The sequence below is a fragment of the Schistocerca americana genome, chromosome X, assembly GCF_021461395.2.
Source record: "Schistocerca americana isolate TAMUIC-IGC-003095 chromosome X, iqSchAmer2.1, whole genome shotgun sequence".
In the NCBI taxonomy this organism is placed as follows: Eukaryota; Metazoa; Arthropoda; class Insecta; order Orthoptera; family Acrididae; genus Schistocerca; species Schistocerca americana.
The window spans coordinates 572611189-572639183 of NC_060130.1; the positions used below are offsets into that span (position 1 = coordinate 572611189).

Below are 27995 nucleotides of genomic sequence, written 5' to 3' on the forward strand. Positions count from 1 at the left end.
TTCCTTGTTAGTTGTCAAACAAAACTTCTTTCTAGTGTTAGTCGAAGGTTTGTCTGATATTTCTCCACACTGTCAGTGTTATTTCATTCATTTCTTGCTGAAAAATCTCTCCTCGAGGAATATCCTCATCATTTCAAGCTGCCTATGTTGCTGCATGTTATTACACGGTGAATGAACTATAATTTTTATTTGACCCAGAGATTCATCCTGTTTTCTCTAGCTTGAAATTGGTACTGGGGATGTGAGAAAGCAAGCTATTCCCGACTATTTGCCTTCGAAACGCAATAATTCAGATGCATTTATAACCATCACAGCAACATTTCAGTATCACCCTATAAATAATTCCCATATACACAGATGACCAAAAGCATTATGACCACTTGCTTAATAGTTTGTTTGTCGGATGGTGCCCGATAGCGACCTAGATGGGTTCCATAGGATTTACATCTGGCAAATTTGATTGCATAGACATCATCGTTAGTTCACTGTAATGCTCCGCAAACCACTGTAGCACGGTTCTGGCTTCGAGACACGGACAGTTATCCTGCTGAAAGATGACATCGCCGTCGGGGAAGACATGAAGCGTGAAGGGATTCATGTTGTTCGCAGCTGTCAGCGTGTTTTCAATTACTACCACAGGTCCCATACAAGCGCAGGAGAATGTCTCCCATGGCATAATACTGCTCCTACCAGCCTGCGTCCGTGGCGAGCTGAACGTTTCGAGCCGCCGTTCAGCTCGATGGCGGCGTTTTTGGAGACGGCGAGCGACCTAGAGTATTAAAACTGTGATTCACTCGAAGAGCCGACACGTTTGCATAGATTAACCGTCGGACCCCAATGGTCCCGGGCCCAGTGGGTCAACATGTGAACACGTAGGGGTGGTCTGCTGCGAAGCTCTATGTTCAACAATGCACGATGAACGGTGTGCTCCAAAACACATGTGAGTGCACCAACATTGTGCGCTTTCGGTAGAGATACCACTGATCACCATTTATTCTACTTTACTGAACAGGCAAGCCTCCGAACCTCACGGTCTGTGAAGAGAAGTAGACGCCCAACCATTTAGCGGCTAGTGCTAGCTTCACTGCCCTTCTACCTCTTTCCGTAGATGCCCGAGACAGTAGCACGTGACCATTCAACCAGCTTCGTTGTTTTCGAGATACTCGTTCACACGCTGTGAATAATAATAATCTGCCCCTTGTCATAATCGCTTATCTCAATCGATTGTAGCCAATATCTTCGCTAGGTTGATCCCCCGTCCGTGTCTGGTCCGCTTTCATAATTTTGTTACCACGTCACGTGCCCGCAACACCACCAGGCGGCATCCAAAAATGTCATAATCTTTTGGCTTATCTGTGTATGTGACTACTGTCACACACATTAAAAAAATTTTGCATTACCCCGGTTCCCAGAAGTCCTGGCGATATACGTTGACTGTGGATGTTGTACCACAGACAAAGTCCGTTTGACTGTTCAGAGGTGTCACTAAACCCGCCCAAGCGTCATCACTTCTGTCTCTAAGCTGATCGTAGGTTGTGTTCCAAAAATGAACAGCATAGAGACAGATATGATGACACTTTCTGCGTAACCTTACCATCATTTTGCAGGACAATGTTCAAGCACGTACAGTGCAAGCTGATACCGATTCGCTTGACTTATGGGGCTATACCACCTACTGCACTCCCCTGACTTTAACCCTCGTGAGTGCAATACGATTTCTAAACTGGAGGAAACACGTTACAGCATTCGCTTCAGAACTGCTACAAATTCATCGGGCAATAGACCGCGACGCTCTGACTGTCAACACAACTGGCACTGCTAAGAGTATCCTACGACTTCCACATCGCTGGCAATAGGTTACACACAATGCTGGTGACTACTTTGAAGGTCAGCTGAAGTTTGAAACATATATCTATTTTGTACGAGCTGTAAATAAGTAGTTGCCATTATTAAAATTCCAACCCTCGTACTATGTGTTCTACAAATGCTGCGTCGGCGACTTGTCGTCCTACTGGCACAGTTAACGTGAACTTACTTAAATTGTCTTGGTACGTCAGTATGTATCTTTTATCTGTGCTTGATAAATTTAGGGGGCCTCAGATATCCACTGAAGTTTTTTCGAATATACACTCCTGGAAATTGAAATAAGAACACCGTGAATTCATTGTCCCAGGAAGGGGAAACTTTATTGACACATTCCTGGGGTCAGATACATCACATGATCACACTGACAGAACCACAGGCACATAGACACAGGCAACAGAGCATGCACAACGTCGGCACTAGTACAGTGTATATCCACCTTTCGCAGCAATGCAGGCTGCTATTCTCCCATGGAGACGATCGTAGAGATGCTGGATGTAGTCCTGTGGAACGGCTTGCCATGCCATTTCCACCTGGCGCCTCAGTTGGACCAGCGTTCGTGCTGGACGTGCAGACCGCGTGAGACGACGCTTCATCCAGTCCCAAACATGCTCGATGGGGGACAGATCCGGAGATCTTGCTGGCCAGGGTAGTTGACTTACACCTTCTAGAGCATGTTGGGTGGCACGGGATACATGCGGACGTGCATTGTCCTGTTGGAACAGCAAGTTCCCTTGCCGGTCTAGGAATGGTAGAACGATGGGTTCGATGACGGTTTGGATGTACCGTGCACTATTCAGTGTCCCCTCGACGATCACCAGTGGTGTACGGCCAGTGTAGGAGATCGCTCCCCACACCATGATGCCGGGTGTTGGCCCTGTGTGCCTCGGTCGTATGCAGTCCTGATTGTGGCGCTCACCTGCACGGCGCCAAACACGCATACGACCATCATTGGCACCAAGGCAGAAGCGACTCTAATCGCTGAAGACGACACATCTTCATTCGTCCCTCCATTCACGCCTGTCGCGACACCACTGGAGGCGGGCTGCACGATGTTGGGGCGTGAGCGGAAGACGGCCTAACGGTGTGCGGGACCGTAGCCCAGCTTCATGGAGACGGTTGCGAATGGTCCTCGCCGATACCCCAGGAGCAACAGTGTCCCTAATTTGCTGGGAAGTGGCGGTGCGGTCCCCTACGGCACTGCGTAGGATCCTACGGTCTTGGCGTGCATCCGTGCGTCGCTGCGGTCCGGTCCCAGGTCGACGGGCACGTGCACCTTCCGCCGACCACTGGCGACAACATCGATGTACTGTGGAGATCTCACGCCCCACGTGTTGAGCAATTCGGCGGTACGTCCACCCGGCCTCCCGCATGCCCACTATACGCCCTCGCTCAAAGTCTGTCAACTGCACATACGGTTCACGTCCACGCTGTCGCGGCATGCTACCAGTGTTAAAGACTGCGATGGAGCTCCGTATGCCACGGCAAACTGGCTGACACTGACGGCGGCGGTGCACAAATGCTGCGCAGCTAGCGCCATTCGACGGTCAACACCGCGGTTCCTGGTGTGTCCGCTGTGCCGTGCGTGTGATCATTGCTTGTACAGCCCTCTCGCAGTGTCCGGAGCAAGTATGGTGGGTCTGACACACCGGTGTCAATGTGTTCTTTTTTCCATTTCCAGGAGTGTACTTCCTGCCATATCTGTTCTTTCCAACGGCATTTTTGTCATTGCCTGTGTAAACTTATTCTTGTAAGATGCCGGACACTTACGTATCTATTCTTCTATATTGTGTTTCATTCCTTTCCATTGCTTATACTGCCTTACTCTCTCCATCATTCTATGCATGCCCTGGTGCCATCATTTGGTTATCATGCATTTCTTTTAGTATTCATTGCTCTTCCTCAGGACTAAACTCGCTTTCTCTAACATATACGTTTGCATCTACTGATATCTCCTCATCACTTTCTATTTCAGCAGTCACTTAACATCCTTCCTGCTGATTCCTGTTAGTATGGATATGCTCACTGCGCCATGTTCTGCTAAGAGTGCCTGCATTGGTATTCAGCCTACTTGGCTTGTAGATTTCTTCATAGTCATATTTTTCAAGTCTGAATCTTCACTTCAGGTGTCTTGAAATGATATTCTTTGCACTGAATATCCATGTTAATGGATTATGGTCTGCTATCACTGTAAAACGTCGTCCGTATATGTACGGTCAGAATTGCTTTACTGCAAATTCTATAGCCAGCAATTCTTTCTCTGTGGTATTATAATTTAATTCAACCTTGTATTTAATGTGCAAGCCTACGCCAACTTCCTTGCCTTGGAACACAACCGCGCCTAATGGTGCACTGCTCGCATCTGGCGTCACCATAAAAGGCTTTGTAAAATCTGGATATTGGAATAGTGATCGATTAACAAATTTCTCCTTTAATTCCTCGAAAGCATAATTTTAGCTTTCATCTCACTCATATTTTACACCTTTCGTTAGCAATTCATGGAGTGGCTTCGCAGTTTTGCTTAACTTCGCATTGAATTTTCAGTAGAACCCTATTAGCCTAGAAACGATTTCAATTCCTCTGTTGCTCTTGGCTGTGGAAATAACTCATCCGCCCTTATCATTTCTGGTGAGATTCCCTTGTCCACAATACAATGGCCTAAGAAGATTAATTCTTTACTTAAGAATGCACACGTATCCGGTTGCAGTTATAACTTATGCTCCCACAACCTATCAAAAAGTAAATGAAGCTTCTCACTGTTTCCTGCAGGTTCCTTCCATAACACCCTATGTCGCATAGGCACGAGAGACATTTTATTCCTTGCAGACCTCTCGAAGTTGTGTTACAGACCCGTGGGAAATCGTTTGTATTTATAGTGCTTTGAGCTGAACGCCGTCTTCTCACTGTCCTTCTCGTCCATCGATATTTGGTACTATCCTCTAGAAAGATCAAGCCTCGAGAAGTACTTTGTTTACCTTAGTTGGACTAAAATATCTGAGAGATTTGGTAGCAGAAATGCATTGCTTACAGCAATGTCATTTAATTACCAGTAGTCCATTGTGATACTCCACTTCTGTTTGCCACTGGCGTCTCTTTTTGTCTGTGACTGACAATAAAGATGCTCTATGTGCTCTTATTTTCGACAGTTATGTTATCTTTCTTCGTCTGTCTTCTCTGCTTTTTCAAAAATTCTTCCTGTGCTGTGGGTATTCTGTACAGTTTAGCATCATTTTCCATGTATGTTCCGTTGCTATCAGGATTCTGTCTATCACTATGGACGTATGTGACTTTTTTGAGCTGGTAGATGGAATAAATCTACGTACTTTGTGTAGAATTTTGCTAATGTATTCTATTCTTCGGCATTTAAATGATCCCCTCTAAAATGTTTTCACAAAACGCTACCACAACTTGCCGTTTTTCCTACAACTTCCTCACCACGTGTTGCAGCACACACCTTTGGTAGTTGTGCTAATTCTTTCATCTCTACCAGACGTTCTTCAATTATACTCTGACATCTGACAAATTTATTGCACTTACTACACACACACCAGTTTGCATTTTCACTAACGATTCCAGAACATACACTCCTTGAACAGTTTACTGTATCGGGATAACAACTTCCCTTTCGTTGTCTCATGGTATTTCACAATACACTTTCAACCACAATATCTTTTCCTCACGAAGCTCGATTTGCCTTTGGGACTCCTTATCGGCCTAAAACCGGAGAGGTCAGGGATTTTCTCTGCCTCTAGATGACTGGGTGTTGTGTGTCTTTCATCATCATTTCATCCTCATTCACTCGCAAGTCACCGTAGTGGCTTTAAAGATCTTGTGGAGTGGCGGCCGAACCGCCCACGAGGGGTCTCCCGGCCACCAATGCCATACGCTCATTATTATTATTATAGGAGAAATCAATTGTGAACTGATTTGACGTCATATCACTAACCCCTCCTCCCGACTTGTTTCTCTTACACTTACTTGCTATATGTCCTCATGATAACCACGCAAAACAACTTACCTCTTTACTTTCCCTAGGTGAGTGCATCGTTTCGTCTGCGCACTCAGTCCTTGTTTGCGGAGCTTTTCCTCCTTCTGTCATTGACAATAAAGCAGTTTCTTCCTGTAATACTAATTCCACCGCTGTGGATCATCCAATTTCGTTAGCCCGACTTCTGATTATCGTTTGTATTCGATGGTTACTCAGCCGTTGCATAAAACATGCTCTTCCTGAAGTTCCTCCAAAGTCTCTCTGCATTAAGTCAATTTTATTTGCTCATTATGAGATTGATACCCCGTGGTCTTTGCTTGTTTGAAATATCTTGCAAGCACGATAGTCTGTCGTCAGCTTACTAGATTAATTCACTTCTAAAACACATTTCATATTTTCCCATTTACTCATTCTCTTGCATACTTGCAGCCTCGATATTTCCTCCCTCTTTAAGAAATGTAAACAAGATTCCTTGTTCCTCTGACTTCAGTAACTGAAATGCGGAAACTACATTCTCATTAAATTCCTTTAGGCGCCCCCTGTTACCATCAAAAGCTTTCCGTATAATTTATAATGCTTCTTTATCACCTATTCTACTGTTTGCCGGTATATTTACTTCACTAGGGATGCGCACTTTAAAATTTAAAAGACTTAAAACTAACAGTATGGGAATCACAATTGTTACTGTAACGCCATGCTAAAACGTACCGGTTTCTCCCCCATTGCTCTGTGACGAGACGTCAGCGCGGCATCCACTATGTGGCTGTTGCTCAGTGAGGCTGGACACCTTCGACTTGCATATCACAACACGGTTTTGTGCCTGCTCTCTGCTGCTCACTTGGGCTAGCGGCCATTGCGGCCACTACTGGATCCTCTGTGTCGGAATCACGGACCTATGGCTGGTCAGGCACCCTTGGGCATCATGGTTTTGCATCATGCTGTCATTGCTCTACGTTGCCCTTCACCATTCTAGGACTCAGTTCCGTACTCTGCTGTCGTGAGGCGAATTTCTACTTGGCTGACTTGACCTGACTAAGTTCTTAAAATTCCATTAGGGTAAGCCTACGTAACTACGTGATAATAAGCATAATAGATGAATAAGCGAAACAAATATTCAGTCTACAAATTTTATACACACATCAGAGAAAGTTTTGCATCGCCCTGGTTCCCGGAACTCCTGGAGATAGACGTTCACTTTGGATATTGTATCACAGACACAGTCCCTTTGACTGTTCACAGATGTTTCTAAACCGGCCCTAAGACGTAAACAACCATACATTAGCAGTGCCTATTAGACGGAGGGGGTGAAAACAGCCGATCAGATTCAGTCATTCCACCACGGAGGAGGCAGATGGCTCGTGTTGCCTGTAGTTCACCCATGCCTAGACGGTCAATACCGCGGTTAGATCGCGTCCGCATTGTTACTTTGTACCAGGAAGAGCTCTCAACAAGGAAAGTGTCCAGGCATCTTGGAGTGAATCAAAGTGATGTTGTTCGGACATGGAGGAGATACAGAGAGACAGGAACTGTCGATGACATGCCTCGCTCAGGCCGCCCAAGGGCTACTACTGTAGAGGATTACCGTTATCTGCGGATTATGGCTCGGAGAAACCATCACACCAACGCCACCGTGTTGAATAATCTTTAGGTGCAGCCACAGGACGTCACGTTACGACTAAAACTGTGCGCAGCAGGCTGCATGGTGCGCAACTTCACTCCCGACGGCCATGGCGAGGTCCATCTTTGCAACAACGACACCATGCAGCGCGGTACAGATGGGCCCAACAACATGCCGAATGGACCGCTCGGGACTGACACCACGTTCTCTTCACCGATAAGTGTCGCATATGCTTTCAACCAGACAATCGTTGGAGACGTATCTGGAGGCAACCCAGTCAAGCTGAACGCCTTAGACGCACTGTTCAGTGAGTGCAGAAAGGTCGAGGTTCCCTTCTGGTTTGGGGTGGCATTATGTGGGGCCCCCGTACGCCGCTGGTGGTCATGGAAGGGGCCGTAACGGCTGTACGATATGTGAATGCCATCCTCCAACCGATAGGGCAACTATGTCGACAGCATATTGTCGAGGCATCATGGACGACAATTCGCGCCCCCATCTTGCACATCTTGTGAATGACTTCCTTCAGGATAACGACATCGTTCGACTAGAGTGGTCAGCATGTTATCCAGACATGAACCCTATCGTTCATGCCTGGGACGGATTGAAAAGGGCTGTTGTGGACGACGTGACCCACCAACCACTCTGAGGGATCTACACCGAATCGCCGGTGAGGAGTGGGACAGTCTGGACCAACAGTACCTTGATGAACTTGTGGACAGTATGCCTCGACGAATACAGGCGTGCATAATCGCAAAAGGACGTTCTACTGGGTATTAGAGGTACCGGTGTGTACAGAAATCTGAACCGACACCTCTGAAGGTCTCGCTGTATGGTGGTACAACATGGAACGTGTGGTTTTCACGAGCAATAAAAAGAGCAAAAATAATGTTTATGTTGATCTGTATTCCACTTTTCTGTACTGGTTCCGGAACTCTCGGAACCGAGGTGATTCAAAACTTTTTTTGTTGTGTGTATTTTACGTGTAAGAGACCAATGCATTGTTCTACTAACCCATGATAAAGAACATTTAAGAAGTTGGAAGCTGTTGAAGTTAAAAAAATGTAGTGAACAAAGTAAATATGCTACCTAATTTCGTTATAGCATGCCTAATTCTGTGACACTATATACTTCAAGACAATGTGCTTAATTCCGTGATAATTTTCTGTTAAAGCTCGCTTAACACACTGTTCAGTCATTATTAGCATCAATGTCACTGTCACAAGCATTTGCACAAATATTACACATAAATAGCACATCATAAATTGAATGGATGGACTGACAACTTGCGTGGAACCATCACAGAGAAAAACAACACTGAATCCAAGCATTTTTATTCTTTCTACCGCGGTAGTAGTTTTTACAAGTGGCACAGATGTCATCATTTCTTTTGTTCATTGATTTCTGTTTTCCCTTAGACGCTAATCTCACTACGGTACAAGGGTTAGTGGATTATTCAGTTAATATTCAGGTCGAACTCTATTTCCTGTTTTTGTATTTCCTGTAATTGTATAAACTAACTTATCTTCCACTTCATTCGTAAGGACAAACGGTCTACCCGTTTTCACAACGGTCACATTGTCTTTGTCACCATCACTGCCGACTAAATAGTCTTTTAAAGTACTCCATGGAATTCCGAAATGTTTAGCAGGAAGGTCCTCAGCTGAAAAGGAATAATTCTCTTGTTCACGTAACCTATTTTTGGCCTCCTCTTCTTCTTCGCATATATATTTAGAAATGGAGGCCATGTTCCTTAAATGCACGCAAATCTCAAGAGCTGTTGCTGTTTTCCTAAGCGAATGATTCAGTAATATGGCATTTATATCCAACTATGATGAGTAAGATTATAAGTATATTCCATCGGCAATACAAATGCATATAAGTGTCTGACTAATTACTTGAACAACTTACTTTAATGAAACTGTATTACAGGACCAACGCATCAAACGACGTGCTTCTCTCCATACAATAAATAGTAAAGTACCTGTTCTATAAAACTTCAGGAGAACTTCCGGGTGTCTGTACCATGATGGTAAGATATTTCGGCGTAGAGTCTTCTGGCCATCTTCGGCTGAGTACTGACGACCAACACACTAAGTTTTCCTATTTAAGATCCCTCCAGCATATGCGTGGTGTCATAGTTGGCACTGCGCATGTGTTGCTTGAGAAAATGCCCTCCCGCTGTAAATCAGTACGCTACTCTACACTCCCTTTGTGGCGACTGATGACCTCAGAAGTTAAGTCGCACAGTGCTCAGAGCCATTTGAACCATTTGAACTCCCTTTGTGGTGAAGGCTCACCTCTTTGATATCAGAACGATTGTCTTCGCATGGTAAGATTGCAAGAAGACGCTGATTACGCAGAGCATGAAGCTTTTCTGTAATGGAATCCTTTGCAGAATTTAACTGGAAACCGCTATCTTGATTCACAAGGTTTCAGGCAACCGTATTTCCACTGATTCACTGATGATCGAGCTCCAAAAGTTTGACGCATAGGCCACAACCTTTGTTTCATTATATTTCATCGAATGACCAGTGGAAATACAATGTTTAGCGATTGCGGACTTATTTGCTTGGAGTAGGCGAATATGCCGCCAAAGTTCTATAATGCGATCCTGCACTACGTAAGATTTGCAGCATTCACACGGAATCCCTTAGAAACTAGCTTTGCGCTACTCTAAGTCGTCTTGAACAGATCCAAAAAGCACTAGTATTTTGGAAGGAGGTCGAAATATTACTTTAACATTGTCTTCTAAATATTACGCCTATTTTAGCTGAAACATTTCCGATATGAGGTAGACAAGCAGTCGTTTTGAAGGCTTCACCTCGTCCTTGTTGTGTCTTTTGTACGTCTATAGCGCTCTCTGTACTTGTCGAAAGAATACCTGTTGTTCAAGAATACAGTCTGCAGGTGTCCCCGTTCCGTTTTCAGGCTATTCATCTCATATGTGAGATGCTATGGGCTCGGTGGATCCAGCTCCTTAGAACGCCCATTCTTTGTGCATGATGGTGGTAATTAGTACATTGTAAATAAAAATCAGTATACTACGCCTTTGAAACACCGACTGCCCATTTGTACCATTGCTCTTATGTTGCACAAAGACGTCAAAAAACGGCAAGCAAACATCTTTCTCCACCTTGATGGAACTCTCGCAGACTGTCTAAACCATGAGGCCAAATAATAAAGGTGTCATCAAAGTATTGCCAAAATACTGTTGGTTTCAAAATAGCTAAGGCCAGTGCTCGCTCCTCACATTCTTCCATAAAAAGATTAGCCACCAAGGGAGACGAGGGTCTCCCCATGGTAACACCATTAGATTTTTCCAAAAAACTCGTTGTTGATCTTACCGTGCGAAGACAATCGTTTTGCTATCGAAGAGGAGAACTTTCACCACGAGGGGCACGCAGAGCAACGCACTGAGTTACAAAAGAAGCGCATGCACTCACGCAACGAATGCGCAATGTCAATTAGGACACCACGCATGTGCTGACTTGATCTTAAATAGGGGAGCTCAGTATATTGCTCGTCCGTATTCACTGAAGATGACCAGAATACTCTGCGCCGAAATATCGTAAAAGGAAGTTACAGACATCCGACAGTTCTCTCGAAATTTTATAGAACAATCTATACGCCGCGAAAGCCTTAAATTTCACAATAAAGTACCTTTTCCTCGCAAAGCGTTCATTCACGACCATAGTGTCTCTCCTATCTCAAGACATTCCCACCATTTGTTCAGGACGGTCGGAATTGTATGTAGAAGCTCCCTCTTACTTAAGAACAAAGAAAGTAATTTCCACCATGAAATGAAGATTTTTTACGGAGGTAGGGAGGTTTACCTTGTAACAAAAGATAAGACTTGGAATAAGTACGGAAATGACAAACAGTATGACTTTTTTATTCTCTTGACTTTATTCAGAAAATATTATTAACGTCCGATATACTTTTTCCAAAGGAACACACGAAGAGAGCAAGTCTTTACACAGAGACAGTGACTATCTAGCACCGTTTCGTCAACTTGAAATGTAATTTTCATTACTAAATGAGCCCACACACACAATACGAAGTGCAAAAGTCACTAGGTAAATGACTAAGATTCCATCAGCTGCGCTGCAACTACCGCAAATGATTCATCTTCGTCCTGCCAAGCTGCCCTCTTCGCTGCCTCTTCTGATACCTCTACCAACTTCATAGACAGACTGCAATAGACCTATCGGAGCGTACTCCTTCCGAGTTTTGATCAGTTTTCCCCGACACCCCTGCCACTCCCTGACATGCCATGTTGTCGAAAGGCCCTCACCATCTCACTGGATCTTATTGTGCACTATTCTTTGGAGGCTGAGTGAAGGGAAGGAGCCGTTTGTAGTTAAATCATGTCTTAGGCTTGCTATGCGCTTTTCTTTGTGCATAGATTCCCCTTCCAAAGACTTGCTCCCTTTATCCCCCTCCTACCCTCCAACCTTTTCTGCAATATATCATTCTTGTTTTCAAAGCTTATAATGTTCTTGCTGTATGCGATCGTTGCTACCCTTACGCCTTTGGTCAGTATTTTCCCGATATGTTTATGAGCCTCTGGCACTTTATGTAATCGTTCTCCAAGGTCTGGCTGTTGTCACGCACAGGAGACGGTATTTCCTGTCTCGTAACTTTCCCTTTGTTATTTCTCGAACTTATAAGAATTGGCTGTTTTCCATGGGTATTAAAACACCCAGAGATCAACTGCTTTCTTGGATGGCGGGTACTGTTATTTCTACAAATATCGACTATTCAGAATCGTTGCTGTTTACTCACACATCGAATAATCCAGAACATACAAACATTAATAACATCAGATATTTCAGTAATCTTCCTATTATGATAAATACTAAAAAACAAACTATGCGTGTGGTCGAGTTTGAACCTGTTAGCGATGCTAGCCACTACGCTACATTGCATACATCACGGATCGCAGCGTTGCTCCCAGTCCTAGAGAAACAGTCACTCGCTGTTTCAGAAGTTCTCATCTGGGCCGAGTATAGCACCTTGGATCTACATCGCTGATTCTCTGTATGGCTGTGATGGATGATCTTTTCATTCTGGTAATGTTTTTACATCCTCTCCACTGCGGCAAGCATCGAAGGTAGCCTTCCCGTCGAAGCGTCGTGACTGTTGAGCAGTGCATCGGTTTCCTTGAACACCCCATCATAGATTAGCGCCTCTGAACTGTTGCAGGGCTTTACACAGAGGAAATGGATGATGTCTCATCATTTTTGTCTTCTTGATGAAGGGTCGTAATCGTACATTTCGTATGTGACGTGCAACAAGTGACGAAGAATATGATACGGCCAAAAGTAGTGCTTTAGTAACTATTCCGAGAGTTCCAATTTCTGCACAGGCATACGGATGAATACCAAGCCTTCCGACCATTCTCCTTGGCGACCTGGGTCTGTGTGTAATCCAGCAGCCTTGATTCTTTGGTCCTGGTATTAAGGTTTTTCACATCATCATCCTGAGTATCTTGTAGTTGAAAGGGGAACAGTGTATCTGTCATCGTTTCGAACTTGTGCAGAAAGAACAGTGTGAAGCCTGTAGCGCCTTGCTTCGCTGTGCCACATGCGAAAAATGTCGGTATTGGCAGTATCATATTCCAATCTGTGTTTCAGAAATGAATGTACATAGAGGAAATATCTGGCAAAGTATTATTAAAGCGTTCTGTGAGGCCATTCCTGTACGGGTGGTAGGTGGCTGTCAGCGTGTGGGTGACGTTGCAATGTGAAAGTGTCTCTGATATAATTCTCGACTGGAGAAACATTTCGACGATCAGAGATCGTCACATGGTGTGCTCCGTGCTTCAAAATGATGTCTTCTAAAAGGACAACATTTGCGAATTCCGGTTAGTTGGTAGTCGTTGTACCCTTGGTGCCCGCGGAAGGAATGAGGTAGCCAGTACAGACTATTAGTTATTTGGTTAGTTAGTTTGATAGTTACATGTCCCATAGAAAATTTGTACGACTCTTTTATCGAAATGATGTGAAACGTATCAGTTTACAGGATACGCATACGTGAGTAGTGTTAACATTAATGAACACTTTTTTCTTATTGTCTACCAGTTTTCAATTAGAAATCTGTCAATGGAATCGAAGGAGTTGTCCAGTAGTAATGCCCTTAAATTAGATTCAAAACTTGCTTTGCTACCTGCCAGACATTTCATGCTACTAGAAAAATTGTCAAAAATTGTTGTTGCTGCAAATTAAACTCTTTTTCTGAGCCGCTGACAGTCGAAGGTATGAACATCACTGTTCTCCTCAAATTGTGATGCATTATTTAAGATGAATTTCATTAGCGAATACATGTATTGTGACAGAGCAGTTAAAGTGCCTAGTTCCTTCAAGTGGTACATACATGACGTCCGTGGGTGAACACCACGTATTAGACTTTCTTTCTACATGATGAGTTACCCCATTAAATTATTCTGTTAGATATTATTGAGTGGAAATATGTATGTTAAGCCAGGAGGTTGATATGTTCATTTCCAAGGTTAACAGTTGTACGAAGAGTAAAACTATTTTATTTATTACAGGATTAATCAATACAAAGATTAATTAATAACATTTTGTTGTATTCCTGTTATCCTCCGCCAAGCCTCTTTATCCAGCACATCTTCCTTGTCGATGCTGCGATGTTCCATTACTCCTTTTATGTGGTCTGTCCAAGAACGGCGTGGTCTTCCGCGCTTACGTCTGCCGGGCTGTTTCCATTCATTAACCTTCTTTGGCCACCGATGATTTGGCATTCTCATCATATGTCCGTACCATTTTAATGATTTTCTTCCAATTCTATGACTGGATCATTTGCCTTGATTCTAACTCTTACTTTATCATTAGTTTTTCATACGATTCTTGATATTCTGGCACTCCTACGCAAATAATCCTTTTGTACAGCTATTACTCTTCTTTTGAGATCCGCATTTAAGATCCATAGTTCTGAACCATTGCATAGCACTGATTCAACGATTATCATACCTACTCTTTTCTCATTGATGTTGGAAATATTCTTGTCCCACCAAAATTAATTCATACACCCTAACACTTTCCTGCTTTGCTGTATTCTATATTTTACTTCTGTATCGTCCAATCCATTTTTATCAATATGTGCCCCAAGATATTTAAATATCTCTACCTGTCTCATAACTGCTTTGTCATTGACGTCTACTTCAAATTTAGCATCACTATTCACCTCAAGATACTCTGTTTTTGCTATACTCATTTGTAGTCCCCATCTGTTGAATTCCTGACATAATCGTCGTATCATGAACTCAAGATCATAATCATCTTTTGCTATAATAGCTTGATCGTCAGCAAAACCTAATGAAAATATCTGTACCTCGTTGACAGTGATTCCCATTCCTCTGTAGCTATTCTTCCACTTTCTGAGAGCCACTTCTACATATAAATTGAACAAGATGGGTGACATACTGCAACCTTGTCGCAAATCTTTAATTACATTCATAGGTTCTGATAACTTTGAACCTCGTTTAATCTGTACCACATTATCCCTGTACATTTCAATAATAATTTCTAAAAGGTGATCATCCATTCCTATTCCTTTCATAGTTTCCCACAGCTTACATCTAGGAACTATATCGTAATCTTCTGATAAATCTACAAAGGCAATGTGTATCTCTTTCCCTACTGCCATAAATTTCTCCAATAGTTGCTGTAAAATAAATAGGCTATCTGTACATGATCTGTTCTGCCTAAGCCCGCTCTAGTCCTCCCCAATATGGTGGCCAACATTTTGGCTAATTTTTTCAAACGTTATCTTGCCAAATAAGCGGCTAATTGTAGAGTTGACACTAATGCCTCTATATCAGTTTGTGTCTTTTCTATTCCCTTTCTTGAAAATAGAAATCGTATATGACTTTTTCCATTCTGAGGGAATTTCAATCCTCTTACAACAGTTGTTCATCAGGCAGGTTATTCGTTTCTTCAGGTATCTTCCTCCAGCCTTCAATAATTCAGTAGAAATGTTTCCTGGACGAGGTGATCGACCATTCTTCATTTAAATTAATGCACAATTCAATTCCTCTGCTGTAATGTTTATATTTCGATCAGTTACTTCAATCTTCTCTTCATCCCCTTGCTTGTAATATGGCCTATCTTCAATTGAAAGGTCTGCATAATGCTTTTTCCATTCCTTTAAGGGAGTTATGTTGTCTACTGCTTTGTTTACTTGTGTTTTCTTCATATTGGTATTTGTCCTTCGCACTTCTGTTGTTTCTGATCCACCTATTAGACTCTCAATTTCAAGAAATTTCTGTTCCCACATCTTGTTCTTTTCTATTTTAATTCTGTTTCTTAATTCGTAATTTGCTGTCTGGTAGTTTTGTCTGTCCTGTAGTGATTTAGGTGTTAACCATTTTTGTAGAGATTTTTCTTTTCCTTAATCAACGTCTTCAGATCATCAGACATCCATGGAGGATCCCGTTTACCTAGACTCTTATTCTCAGTCCCTGATACAAAAATGGGTTCAAATGGCTCTGAGCACTATGGGACTTAACAGCTGTGGTCATCAGTCCCCTAGAACTTAGAACTACTTAAACCTAACTAACCTAAGGACATCACACACATCCATGCCCGAGGCAGGATTCGAACCTGTGACCGTATCCCTGATACCTCCAGAGAAATTTCTATTAGTGCTTTTTCAATATTTTCATATTCTACTTCAACATTGTCATCCTCTGGAAACGCTTTTAGTTCATTTTCTAATATACGTTGAAATAAATCCTTGACGCTGAACTGCTTCAGCAGAAAGTGCTTATACCTTGCCTGCTCTAATTTCTCATGATTGCTGTGGTCAGCCACTTGTCCAGTTGCTGATGGTTTTCTCCTAAATGGGTATGTCAACTTTGCTAAAACTATGTAGTGATCAGATCCACAGTTGGCTCCCTGCATGACTCTACAGTCTTGAAATACCAGTTTTGGCCGTTGCTGGGTAGTGATGTAATCAATTATTGATTTCTGCTGTAATGATGGTTTCTCTCATGTATATCTACGGATATCTTTATGTGAGTAGTGTGTGTTCAGAATTTTCAAGTCGTATTGGTTACAGCATTCTACAAGATTCTCTCCAGAACTATGAATCATATTTTCTCCATATCTTCCTACTACTGCATCATTTACTCGTGAGCCAACCCTTGCATTAAAATCTCCTGCTATTACTACTTCTTGGTGCTTTTTGACTTGGTTGAGTAGATGGTCTAATTTCTGGTAGAAATGGTCTTTGGTTTGCTGTGCCGCATCGTCGTTTGGTGCATACACCCCTATTACAACTGTTTCAATACCATATAACTTGATGGTAATAGTGACAATTCTTTTGCATATAAATGCATAGTCCTTGATGTAAGCGCTTAGAGCTTTGTTAATTAGAATGGAAACGCTTGTTTTTGCTCGGTTATGTTTATCAACTCCAGACAAAAGATGGATGAAATTTGCAAATTTCTCATTCCCATGTCCCTTCTTTTTTGTTTCTGGCTGAATAATTACGTCCAACTTCAGTCGACTAATTTCATTCTCCATTTCGGTGTGTTTATTTGTCAGGCTTTGAACGTTGCATGTACCAACTCTCAATGTCCTTTTGAAACGTCCCCTTACAACAATTATACAGGACTGCGCTTATACTGACACACAATATTTTTAGCGCAACGCAATCTGACTTTCAATAATCCCTACAAAAGAATGGCCCTGACTAACATTAAACTATACCTTTCACAAATCACTTACCTCAGAAAAATCTTCGTTACTTAAGCTACTGCAATACAGCGAGCGCCACTACTTCCAGCTAAATAAAAGATTCAAACTACTGAAGGCACTAACTACTGATAGGCATAGTTAGCAAATGAAAGATTTTGATTGAGAAAAAACAATGTATTTACCTTAATATTGTTCAAAAGTGATAATATATATAGCAGTTCATGACATCCAGTCTTACAAATTTCAAAACTCCGCCATTTCTCTCCCCACATCCACCACTGCTGGCGGCTCACCTCCAACTGCGCAACGCTACGCGCTGTTAACAGCCGACAGCCCAACACTACAATAGCGAATATTACAACAATGCCACCCAGCCACAGACTGCACACAGCACAGTCAGTGATTTTCATACAGAGCGCTACGTAACGTTGCCAATAAGAAAACATAAACAGCCCACTTACACTTTTCCTTGTCAATAATTGTTGTAAAGAGTTTCTATCCGATTTCCGAGGCTCCGCTTTAGATTCTCGAGCTCGTAGAAATTTTTTATGGATAATGGAGTGCTGGCCCATTGACCCAACCCCCAACTTGGAGGACCAGGATTTGATATCAGGGTTTACTCCCCTAGGAGGGCTGGCTTCACCGCGCCTACAGAGATCCCCCGTTTCCTAGGTGGGACAAATTTCGTCTGCCTCCTCCGTTGAGGCATGTCCGGCTTGGGTGTCCCTGCCAGTAGCTACACTACAACCGGCATAGCCCTCAACTTCGCTGGAGCACGCAAACCCTCCCGACCGGTACTGAAGGCACCTTGGATAAGGCAGTGTCCTTTGGGAGGGAGATTAGAACTAGCTGAACTTAATTGTTTGAAAAGCTCAGTAATGCGCTTCTTTTGAGTTCAGGTTTCTGTCAGCATCCACGCCCAAAAACTTGGAGCATTTTCCCATACATACTGACCCCCGCTCATGTGCTACATGATTTGTTCTCATAACTGTTTTTGTTGTACAAAACTCAGTGTATTACGTCTGTTTGAAAATTTAGGGGGCGTATACTTGTAGAGAACACCTTAAAATTCTTTGGAAAATGTCATTTACCAACTCTTCTGTTGGTTTGTCTGTAATGGGGCTCATTATAACACTAGTACATCTGCAAAAAGTGCTAATGTTGCTTGTTGAATGATAAGTGCAAGATCACTCACATGTAGAAGGAACAGGAGCGTACCCAAAATAGAATCCTGAGTTACTCCGTCTCGCCAGTCACTAAAATTTTCTACCTTTCCAAAATAGTCTGAATTATTCAGCACAATGAATTACCCATCGATTCCCAATTGTCAGCTTCAGGATCCTTCCCAACATATTGATTCCAGCTGGATGAAGTGGTGCTACTGCCATTGGTATTGGTACCAGATGCCTCAGGGGTAATTCGAGAATGTGTTTTCATCGTTGGTATTCCTTACAGGAGCGCACATAGTGTCTAACGAATCTGTTAGAGACCTAGCTAGTGATACCTTCATCTGATTTAGTTTGGAACTATCATGGAACCAAGGTGACCAGATGTTAGAGTGTCATGGAAATACATCTGAAGTGCTGCCCACAAATGAGCTAGGATGATGGGCAACCATTTCTGTCCGATAGGCTGATAGTTCCTCTTATACAATATTCTATTTATTAATTGGAATTCCCCTTTGGTTGGTCCCTCATTCTTAAAGGATTATATCGTTTTCAAAATTGCTGGCTCTTCCCTTTGTTCAACAGCTGGCTGAGATTTTGTCCACACTGCTGCGTGCTGCCAAAGGAATCCTTAAAAATCAAACAGCGCCCTTGTGTTTGCGTCCGTTTTTGTATACCACTATGATGTACTCCTGAAGCTTTAGTGAGCAACTTGCCAGTCGACCCAACGGATCCTTTAGGTTAGTCACCCAGCGTAGGGAATGGTGATCTGTCACAACTTTGAACGCTGCCATTCAGTTAGTAGAGACACATTGTACATTTAAGGTATCGAAGCAAGTTTTCCGTTATACACTTGATGGTTGCTGGAGTTTTGCACAGACGAAATTACGTAACTTTTAATTCTCAGAGGACATATGAACGCATTCTTCTCCTGGTCACCTTCATCAACTTCAATTTGTCAGTCATCAGTCTGCGTGTCCATACTTAAGAAATAATTTGCTCCATTCAAACGATCTAGAGTATCATCAGTGCAATGGATAGATATCTTTCTTCGTGGTTTTTTTTTTCAGTCATCAGTGTTCGTCACAGAAACGCCATCACCCATCATTCTTCTTCACAAGGACCACAGCAGAGGAAAAATGACTCTCTGAAAGTTCGATGATGTCATCTTGTGGCCTCTTTCCCACTACATCCCAGATTATCCGTTGTTCAGCTTGCTATTGTTGGATGATCGCCATTCTTAATGTGATGTTTTATCACAGGCTGCCCAGTCTGTCTTTTCTCCACCCTGGTTTTGAAAACATCTGGAAAATGCTGAGAATAGCTGTCATTCTTCGATTTTGTTCCTCAGTCAGACCACTTTGTATTGAAAGTTTAGTAACAGCTACATGCCCTGCATTGTTTATAGTGATAGCGATGCACAATTCTTCACTTATGACACTAAGATGCTCTGTTGAACTGATTCTGCTGTCCCTGTTCACATACCTTTGGGGATGATTTTTGGCTGTTCTTAACAATCTGTGATCCAAATTTCTCCTTGACCTCTTACAGTGCTTATGATCGTCGCTGGCATCTTAATTTCTTTTTTGGGCCTCAGTAGGTTTTTGTGATCGACAAGAGCTTCATGGTTTAACTGAGCTTCTCGACTCAAAATTGGAACTCATATCGCTGATAATGGTGAGATAACATTGTAATCAACAGCAAACAGCTACCGCAAGTAATCCTTGTTACGTGTGGTTGTTGGAGTAGCTTTGTCAGTCCGAAGCTCTGATCATCCACAGTCTATAGCTGCTTGAGACGCATGCAAGATATCCCATCCGTTAGTAACATCATGACTATATTCCGTTAAAATGACAAATTTGCAGGACAGTATTGTGTCATTGACAGTTATTCTTGCATTACATTTTGCTTTCGTTTGGACGTATTTTCCATTTGCGACCTTCCGCACAGTTGCTTTCATATCATGGAACAGTCTTTTCAGCCATCTTTGATAAGCAATCGACATTATGAGGAAATGAAGCCACTGAGTCAACTAGTGGCCAGATAGGTTAGCCATCGATGGTGACGTCGATGAGATTTCCTGTCATCATGGTAGCTTCCATTCAAGGAGGATTTTCACCTCTGATGGCCTCACCTCCATAGACGATCGTTTTGCTTACTTTTTCTGAACTCTGCGGCTAACAGACTTGCTGGTACTTCTGTATGGATATGGGGAGCGGCTGAGGAGTGTTTGGGAAGACCTCGTCTAGGGCATGGTGAACTGCTTTGACTCACAGGTCGCCTATAATCGTCCGCGTTTGACTTGCCTCAAGAGGATTGCCATGACTGACATTTGCGGACATAACTGTTATCGAACACTTGTCTTTTATCTTGGCAGTAGCACCAATAGTGTCTAGGGTATCCACAGTCAAAATATATCGGCTTGTCGATCTCCGTCCTCCAAATATGTGTTTCCCTGCAAGGCATTTTACTTGGAACAGGGGTTGGTTGTACCTGCGTTGATCGGATACTGGGCTTTTGTTTGACAGCGGCAACGTTTGTACGAGTTGGCCTTGACTATTCTTCATGGCGTGGTGGACTGGTGATGGGGATTGGTGTCAAAGATTGGTATACCTCTTCTTCAACATTCTCTATTACCACCTGCCGCACTGGGTCGATGTCCACGGGCGGTATTTCTTGTGTACTCGACATGGCTGTTCTGTCTGCTTATAATGCTGCATCTCTTTTCTTACAACCTGGATGTGAGAGAAGCGAAGTCATGGTGATCTTCCGCAACATCCTCTTCGTCTGAATCTTTCCTGGCGCATTTCCTCGATAAGCTGGCAAAACCTCATCAATTTTTCTATTGTTGTTACATTGTTTCCCAGAAGAGCTCGGTACATGTCTTCCGCGATTCCTTTCTTGCACTGTGAGATTTTTTCGGCTCCTGTCATGATCGTATTCACAAAGTCGTAGAGAGAAAAACTATTATTTGTGTATGACTGTGTGATTACGCCATAATATTTGACGCTGCCCTTCAATTGTTCATATGCTACACGGACTTGCTTTGATTGTCGCCAAATGGTTTATGCACTTCGGTCTTTAATTTGTCCTTGCTGTTAAGTTTCTCTTCGTTGTCTTAAAACCACTGTTGAGCTGTATCGTTCAAGTAGAAGTGCAAATTTGATGAACACAACATTTCATGCCACCTGTCGTATGTTGCGAGACTGTCGAATCCTTTCAGCCACTGCTGCATCACTACTGACCTGGAATCAGTTGGTATTGTGAATATACGGGCCTTGAGTACGGTATATTGTTTGTATTCCTGTTCCTGTCCATGTAGTCGATGGCTTTTACTTTGCCTAATTGGAGCCACGGTGATGTACGTGTACTGAGATACTCGGCGGTTCGTCCAGACAATATCACGTTGCAACCACCTTTAAGAGTAAACCCGAAAGCAGGGTATTCAGTGCAGCACAACAGTTAGAAAAAGTACATTTATTAAGAACATAAACCTACAACCAGAACAGAACTGCACTCCTAGATGGAGAGTACTGCTATTTTTACACACATCGAATATTAAAATAAAAAATAAACTAGTAATGCTTGAAAATAGATGCCAACTGCGCCCCAAAAGCCCGCTTACAAAGTTTCTTAAATGAGTATTAAGAGAGTAATCTAGCAGTATACTTTAGTTCCGTGGGAAACGCATACATAATTGAAGACTAATTACAGTGCGCACAGTGGCATTTAAAGAGTCTTTCTCGCGCACTCCATACCTGAACTGAAGGTAGGAGATTTTAAAATGTTGTATACAGAGAAGTACCCTCTACCATGCACCTCACTCTGAGGTGCAGAGCACTGACGCGTATCTCGAAGGCACTGGACATGGGTTTGGGAAGAATGGGATTCAAACCCCGTCGCTCCATTCTTACCTGTGTTTTCCATTGATTCCCTCGATCATTTCAGCAGATAATGTGATGTTTGTTTTGTTGGATTTATTTCCCCGTCACTAATGATAACGCCGCTCTCGAAACGTTAAACTGAAATATACTTTTATTCTCTTCCATGTTATATTCACTGTTTATACACTTCATTGCCTTGAAGTGCCTTCAGATGTCGAGGATATGAAATGTGAGGTGTACAAAGGAGAATTTATTTCGTGGTCGTAGTTTCCAGTACACTGCTCTTTCACGTTCTCTTTTTTGGAGTTTTACTTGTTGCTGTACTCGACTGTTGCTATATTGAAATATTTATGTGGTTTCTACAGAAGTAGTATTTTACCTTTATTGCTAATGTAAGGATTATAATAAAAGGAAATAAGACTCAGTAAAACTATAAAAAAATAAAATTATTTGCATTTGCCGGCACTTACGTCTCATTAGTGTCTGCAGGACGTGTGAACGTTCACAACACTTCTATTAAGAAAAAGAAAGTTGTGTCATAAATATGTATTTAACATGATCTTTTCTGTTTCACATCCTGCTGAGTGCTATAATTGTATGACTGTTGTTTTTGTGTACGTGAAATGTATAAGTTAAGGAACACCGCATGATAATTGAAAGTTTGTCCCAGAATGAAGAAAGAACTTGGATTTCCTGCATATCTCGAGTAATCGCCTTTTCCCTCGCTGTTTGGGAGGGGCTGAGATGAGCAGCCTTCTCTGTCACTTCAGACCACCCGTACGCCCGCCAAATTCTTGCTCTCGTGCTCGTGATCTTAGTCCTCGTTCTCTTAGCTTTGCAATTCTCGTCTTGTAAGACCTTTTTTTTTCAAGAAAACTAAAGGTTCTTCTATCTTGCAACTATTCTGACAACTGAAACTGTGCGTATTTGAAAACAAAATAAAATTCTTCGTACTTAAAAAAAGTAATAAAATCCCACTCTTTTCGATTTAAAATAACCATCGCGGACCAGTAAACGACATTAGCACCATAGGGGACTGGTCGCTTGACTTAAATTCCACCTTTCATTGCATATTAAGACCAACCAAGAGAAATGATTAAAAGTCTTAAGACCAGTTCAACATATTTTCTAACGCACCTTAGTTTTATGATCCAGTCCTGTTGCTGCCAGTAAGTCCAACATGTAAGGAAGAGGCTGTGGTTACCGAATAGTCAGCGAATGAGCCGCGTACATAATATACAACCGACGTTTGGAAATCTGGAAGATTTTCCAGGGCGAATGGAGAATGGACAGTGAAGCATGTGGTGGTAGGGCTTCATCTAGTAATTAAGACTAGTAACGGGCTCATCTGTGTGCAAATAACATTTTGGTCAGAGTATGTGAATCGTTGTGCAATAGAATGATATAAATGACACATTCTTAAGACGGATCCATTTTGTGCGCGGGTTCTGAAACGTTTGTTGATAGAAACAGCTGTGGAATGATGGAGGCATTCCTCTTGCATGAAACTTTCTATAATGAAATTAGATTGCACATATCGTGGTGGAGTTTCCATTTCATACAGCAATACTGACAGAAGGACCTACGTTCATCGAGCAAAGTTCTAGTCACTGAGTTCCTAGTAGCTGACAATAAACTATCAATAATTTTGGCCTATATAGTGATGAAATGCGATAGAGAATTCGGCAAACTCGGAAAGCCTCCAGAAGTGGGTTTGACTGTTGCTAGAAAGAGTATCTTGAAGATGAGACTCCCCAGGTCGCTGCTGTCAGGATTCTTTTGTCGATATGGATGTGGTGTTGTAAACTGAGGCTTAAGTGAGTAATAGCTGATAGTGTAGTGGTCCATTTGCTACCAATGTGAATGCAATAATCAGTATTCTCGTATTGTTACTGTACAAGATTACATTTCTTTCGTCAACTTCTTGCATATCGGCGGTGTTGCTTGAGATGTACACTATACAATTGAAAATTTACCCTTGTATAATCGAAAACTGTCCACTAGATGTCACGAGGGGCGGACCCACTTCATCCGTGATAATGACGCTCAGGCCATCTGAATATGCCTGTGTACCACATTTAGCCTACATCTGCGTGATGTAAAGCACTCGAGGATAAATGGATAACGCTTGTAGGGTCGTCGATAGCGGGCATTCTCGTCTCAGAGTTCGATGAAGGCTGTAAGCGTAGTCTGAGAATGGTTGATTCCAATTCTGGTTTTGGTGCGTGGTGCATAAAGCCCTAAGTCAGTGGGCGTGAGATCAGGCTGTTAGAGCCCGTCTTCAGTCGTTTCATCGCCACTGATGATCCTACCTATTATTTTAGTATAATATTAACGATAGTTTTCCACGTAGTACGTGGCAATAGCACCTCTGGATCAACGGAGTCGGTGAAACGCTGTGGCTTACACTGCCACAAGATACATACCTTCCATGAAAGGAATTTCAAAAGTCGAGAGTGGTTGACATCTACAGTGGGTGGTGAAACAGGGTAGTCAGTGGTCAGAAAGCCAGTAGTTCACCCTGTGCGGGATAGAAGTGGAGCGGCGGGTGGATGCCGGGTTGTAACCGACGTAGTGGCATGTAAACAGCATTGTTGAACATTCATTTTATTGCACAGCAAACCACAACTCTTGTGATGTGCTCGGAAGTGCCATTTGAAATGATGACACCCGCGACTCAGCAAGGGCACTGACTCCAGTAGCAGAAAGCAGACCACAGCGGCAGCTACACAGGCTAAAGGCGGCCACACGGCTTTTGACGGGGCGCGATGGAGCGTGGAGAAACACACCGTGGAGCCAGTCTGGAGGAGGCGGCAGCTCTCGACAACAGTGCCTGCCCACGCAAGTGGAGTCAAGACAGCAGCAGAGTTTGCCCATACCTCACACAAGTGAAGGTGGTTAAGCAATTCCGTAGCCCACTGGTGGCCCACTGATTGAGGAGGAACGGCGGAAGGGCGGAAGGCGGAGTAAGTCCACAGTATCTTAGATAGTAGGCCCGTAGCAAAACGAGGCCAAGTCTGATAATGACGGTTTGTTGACTCGTGTCGACTCGACGACAGGAGTTGACCTCCCGGCGAAGATGGCGGTTGATAGCCTACATCCATGTGTCTCAAAATAAGGAGTATTTGTACAGGCTTGACTCCTCCCTGTTTTGACAAGCCATCGATTGCTGTCCCAACGGAACTACGGCCTGTGTATGTAGCAATCAGATAACGAACTGCACAGTGGCTCTGCTTTTCAACTGAGTCGATGATGTAACGATTCTGACCTCCGACTTGGACCTGGTGGTGTGGTAACTGCCAGATGACGTGGTGACAGTCCTCGTTGCAACAGCAGGTCGCTTATGATGTAATTTCGCATCGCTGGCCCCAGGCTGACCTGTTTCCATGAGGCTATTGCTTAACTATGGCTGCGGCCTTATTCCATTCAGCCACACCAAGTAAAATACTTGCAGTACAACACGTCTCCCCTTTTCAGAGGAAACCAGCCCACGAACAGTTCATGGTAATTCTGCAAAAACGTGGCACACATCTTACGAGTTGAGAATTATCTATATCACATTTAGAATTCCCCTTACACTAGTTCATCTTGTGCCACAAGATTCATTCGTTGTACTCTTAATATAAATGGTAGTATATTTCATTAGCCCAGTGGACTTGTCTTGCTTCCTCACATGGACAACACTCCACCGAATTATCACTCACGAATTAGTAAAGGAATATTACCACACTCTCTCCTCATGACAAAACTTTTTACCAATTATTTAACAACAAATTGGCCTCTCTTCATTAATCATTCATTCTCCGTACTTCTCTTTGCTTATTTGATGACACATTAACAGATCCATACTCAACTACCGAGCGAGGTGGCGCAGTGGTTAGACACTGGACTCGCATTCGGGAGGACGACGGTTCAATCCCGCGTCCGGCCATCCTGATTTAGGTTTTCCGTGATTTCCCTAAATCATTCCAGGCAAATGCCGGGATGGTTCCTCTGAAAGGGCACGGCCGACTTCCTTCCCTAATCCGATGAGACCGATGACCACGCTGTCTGGTCTCCTTAACCAAACAACCAACCAACCATACTCAACTAAACATTATTTGCTGCTGGTAACCCAGACCACTGGTGGTTGATGTACTCTGCTTAAATAAGTCCCTCTTCTTTAGCTATAAGTTTCTTGACTACCCCCGTTTTTCACTCATGAACTTCACTCGGTTGAACCATCATGCACCAAATATTGAACGAACATATAACATTGGAAATAGTCTTATTCCACTGATGTCTCTCACCCGGTATTTCTTTACGTCCATCCGGTGGCTTCTTCCCTCATTGCTCTGGCACATCATTTAGAACATTGTCTTTTCAACATAAGTGTCTCTTATGTTTTCCCAGAAAACACTCCCCTAGAACTATACTCAGACAAAGCCCCTACATTTTTATACCACATATAGTACGTTGACTGATAGTTGCAATTATAGCCCCACTTAAATGCCAATTACAGAAGGACATCATCCTGCAATGTCATGTTTTCTTAAGGCTTGCGGTACATCGCAATGAGAATTGAGCTTTCATGGTTTTGTCACAGTTTAATTGTTTCGTCATCCATAGCAGTGGATTCTTGCGACAGTACATCACCTGGGACATTGTCCCATCTGAAAAAAAATTTTCCCCTTAGTTCAACCGTGCGTTGCCGAAGAACAATTTCTGCAGGACGCTTTGTCTTACCGCCGGTACATATTTCACTGCAAGTGTAATTACTTTCGTGAATCTCCAGATCCCAACGCATATATTCCTGAAAGGATTCAGCCTTATCTGGCCAATCAGCAGTCTTACAAGTCCTTTTCCTCTTTCTTCTCCTATCCCTCCCACCTTATGATGACGTGGCACGACTACAGGTTGTGACATAACAGTGTGCTTCGGTAATAAATCCGTCTTTACTACTACTCCATTACCCACAATACAATTTACATTATCAGTTGCTTCCTATGCATTCTCCGAAGTATCTGCAGTAAAATCATGCAACTCTTCTCTCAAATGCTTAAAAGTAATTGGAACATACACTTTCCTAGGCATATGGCACAGCTCCACGGCCCCCAAACAACACCCTTTATCACTCAGTAGCGTAGACACTGCTGCATCTAAATCAGTATCATCCACTCGCTACTTACACATTCATTAACTTCCGTACAGCACACGTTCACTTTTTGTCGCACTTCGGAAGATTCAGAATCCAAATTTTCAAAAGATACTGGAGCTGAAAATCTACATTACTCTCCTTAACCCCCACAATCGTACTACCTTTTGCATTACTTAAACTCTGAACAATAACTTCTTTCTCCTGCCCATTCACTTTCGTGCGAGTACTATCCTTTTCTCTTTTTTCGAGCCTCTCCGAAAGACTCACATTCCTTATCGCAGGAGAAACGCACTGGTCCTCGTATTTAGACCATCACTCGTCTAATTCTTTCCGCCAGCTCTCCGCAAACTCTGGAGTGACTCTACTGCGCAAAGCTATTTTCTTTTCCTCAAGCTTTCAGTCTCTACTATAACTTCCTTTCTGCTCCCATAGTCGCTATTACCTCTGTCATATTAACGTAGAAATGAGAAACCATTTCGACATCAGATGTAGAGGTCGGGAGTGGTTCACCTCTACGATGGGTGGTGAAACTGGGATGTCAGTGGTCTAGAAGCCAGTAGTTCACCCTGGTCGATGTATCACTGGAGTGGCAGGTGGATGGCTGGTTGTTGACC

The 27995-nt window shown here is 43.0% G+C and overlaps 1 protein-coding gene across 1 annotated transcript in view; it reads left to right on the plus strand.

Moving 5' to 3' along the window:
• The window catches only part of LOC124555261 (thrombospondin type-1 domain-containing protein 7A-like), a 1197505-nt gene that overhangs the window by 215873 nt on the left and 953637 nt on the right, over positions 1 to 27995 (plus strand). The window lies entirely within an intron of this gene.